Here is a 3,641-nt window from a genome sequence, read left to right as displayed (position 1 = left end):
GTAAGTCCAATAGAAGACTTCTTTTCTTTTAATGCAATAATAATTACGAAATTATGAAAACTGTTAGTTAAAATCTAAATGTGCAAAGTTTAGTCCATGTGTATTTAGCAACATAGGAGAAAGTATCTGGTTATCATATCAATCCTGAAAAGTTAAAAATTCTATACCTAAATTAACTTTTATCCTTATTGGTATTACCTATATAAAAGGATTTCTTAACTTTTAACAACTTAATCCTAAATGTGGCACTATGACTATTTGGTCTTTAACCCCAACAGAGACTGGAGAAGTAATAAAATTAGTTATTGATTAAATAGGAGGTGCATGTTAGCTGCTTCCAAAAAAGAAAAATGAAATAATCAGAAACATTTTGCTGTTTGAACAGTCACCCATAACTCTCCATAAAGTAGGAGCATCATTTTCAGCCTCCTGGCTCAGAATATTTGACAGACATATATGTAAAGCAGGAACTATTTAGGACTTGCTTACCCTGTCTGGGCAGAGTTTGGCAGTCAACTAGTCAACTGCAATAGCTTGCCCATTTTTGGCACAATTTGTCTGTCTAGAAGTGAGACTATTTTCTTTACCCAAGTGGCTCTTTTGTCACATTTGAGGCCATCTCCATATGGAGTTGCTTTGATGCTCATTATATTCTTTCAGGGTGCTGCCAGGAGAGGACCTGTCTCATTATCAAATAATCTTTAAAATAATAAAAATATTTTAAATGTCATATTCTGTAGGTCTCTGATGTTTTTGAAGACTATCTTTATATAATAAATAGATCTGTCTACAAAATCATTTCTATCTGTCAAACCTAGAATGTATACTCCTGTGATTAAGTAGACTAGTGTCTGACATGACAATGAGTTCAATAACTAGCAAATAATTGCATTTTATAATTACCTAATACCCTAACCAGTTTTTAATAGCACTTTAAACGTATTGCAAGTAGCCTTGAAATTGTATCAATATACTAAAGCTTATACCAATGTATCAAAAATAGACTTATTTTTGCATCAATATGTAAAATCATATACCAGTTAAAATTAACCTTATTTGAGAAAAACTAATAAAACCCTAAGTTGAGTAGAGTCAATAATCTTTTTTTCTATTCCTGTAAGATATCCCTGTATATTCCTTGTTTCACTTTGAATAAGACCATTAATAATAAACATCTCCCAATGACAAAATTTTGTAGCCACAGCAAACAATCAAAAACATACACAACCCCATTTAAGGAAAATTGGATGTTGTTCTCATGGATTTCTTCTAGCTGACATTTTGGGCATATAGAAAACCTGCATTGGGCCCAAATAAAATTGGGAAAAAGTGGTTAATTAAGCAAACAATAACATTTGTGCCCCAATCTTTGAATGTTGAGAAATTTCAGACTTAATAAAAGTTTTTTTTGGAACAGTCTAAAATGCTGGACCAATTAAAATTAGTAGCTTTGTTCAAATTCTTTTGGGACTCTGATGAGAAACACAATTTGATGTGAAACAGCAATTGAAGCAGTTGAGGCAGGAACAAAGAGAATGCTAGAACATGGAAGATGCTGAAACAGATGTGTCAATGTCTCATCATGCTGAAGAATGATTCTATTAGGTTTGATCCACAATCTCTGGTGTCCAGTTCTTTTGTTCTGCAAACATATAATTTCTCACAAGCATAATAGAGTTCTAAAATTAAAATGTATGAGCTGCACAGGATGAATCTAAACTGTAAGGCAATCTTATCTGTGCAAATTAAAAGGTTAGCATTTTGAAGATTTTATAGCCAAAGATTTATTGGACAAGTATTGCTGTAGTTTTTAGCTGGAGACATATTTTATGTCTTAGTTAGTTTTAGAGTTGCTCCCAAGTAAAGGAATCAGAGCAATATAAGTTACCATTATTATTGAACATACAATAATTATTATGTTGAAATCAAAACAAAGTTGGATAGATCAAAATATTTTTGGGGGGCTCTTGTTTGCCTGTTGTATTTGGACAAGTATCTCCCTATTTCCCTAGAGAAACTTCCAAATAGAGAGACAAGTTGGTTTCCTTGAGTAATAGAAAAATGCATGTTTTAAGTAAACTTTATATAATCTCCTTTTAAAATTAAAATGACAGGAAACTGTAGGTATCTTGTACCTGTTTAGAGATTTAGCCCTAGATTTTTATATATGTTGTAGCTATCTGTCTTATCTTGTGGTTTACATAGAACGGTAGTTATACTTTTATAGCCAAACTTTATTTAAACTCCCTCTTACTTTAGCAAAGCATAACCTAGGCATCTTTTTTCCTGGGCATTTCATTGATATCGACTATTTTTTGGCTTGCCCCTTTTTTTGTACAGCCTGGGCAGTTATGCCTTTTTAGCCAAATGCTAATAAACTATATTAGCATTAGCATATAAACTCTCTTACCCTTAGCATTTAAGTATATCCTAGTCATTGTGTACCTTGGCTTTACATTGATAGTGGCTATTTTTGGCATGCTCCTTTTTTATACACAGTGGACAGTTATGATTTATAGTTGATCTTTACTTAAACTCTCTTAACATTAGCAGATAAACTCTCTTCCCCTTAGCATTTACCCTAGGCATCTTGTACCTGGATTTTTACATTGTTTTTGGCTATCTTTGACTTCCTCTTTTTTGATATGGGATGGACAGTTTTGTTTTGTTTTGTTTTTTAAACTCATGAAACAATTTTTTAGTTTTTAGGTTGGCATGTACTTTGACATCTTTAAGCCCCCTGTGTCTTTTTATATGCATGACCAACATTTTTCTTCCATGAAAATGTCTCATGTTTAAAAGAATAAGGCAGTTTTCAGAGCAGTCTAACTTTATTTCTCTTTACATAAACCTAAAAATGGTGTGAATCCTACCTTTAGATCAGTAAGGACATAACATCTATTATTAAGAAAAAAGACTTTAGATGATAACCTTAAGGAAAATTTTGTCATTTTGAATCTTAGATTATCTCTGCAAATGGCTAAACAGCAGGAGTTGCCATCCTGGCTTTTATTATGTAAATTAGGTTGATCAGGACTCACAGATCTACCTGTTTCTTTTTACTTTCGTTGGGAAGAAAGGCATGTACCTTCAACACCTTGTTCAGACACTTACATATATATGTGTGAATATATATATGATATATCATTGTAACTCAAAGCCTTTATATGAAATATGAAAATCAAACAAAGAGAAAAGAAAATTTTAAGTTTGGGATCAGTTGTGGCAATTTATACTGAAACAAACAAAGCCCGGTTGGTCATTTGAACTTTAGCCATTATTAATATAATTTCTAGGAAAGGTGACCTCTGTAACTCAGTATTCCAATCCTTGTTTGTTTTTTTTTTCCCCATTTTACTCCTTCAACTTTCTTGGTGAAGGTATGGAGAAGAACCAACACCATTAAACATACTGCAAACAGATCCATGACTATCACAGCCAAAATGAAGCCAAAAGGGATTAAAACACCCTCTGCCATGCACTTTTTTTTAATTATTATTAATTTTTAGGCCAAACTCTGTCTAAAAGTTTTTTTTTTTTCCCTCCAGTTCCTTTCTTTCCTGCCATGGTGTGGAACTGAGCCAGCTGAACCAGCCACAGTATAAAAGTAGCCATGCTTGTTTACCCTTCAGTTAAACTGC

The sequence above is a fragment of the Meriones unguiculatus genome, assembly GCF_030254825.1.
Source record: "Meriones unguiculatus strain TT.TT164.6M chromosome Y unlocalized genomic scaffold, Bangor_MerUng_6.1 ChrY_unordered_Scaffold_32, whole genome shotgun sequence".
In the NCBI taxonomy this organism is placed as follows: domain Eukaryota; kingdom Metazoa; phylum Chordata; class Mammalia; order Rodentia; family Muridae; genus Meriones; species Meriones unguiculatus.
This window is presented reverse-complemented; position numbering follows the sequence as displayed.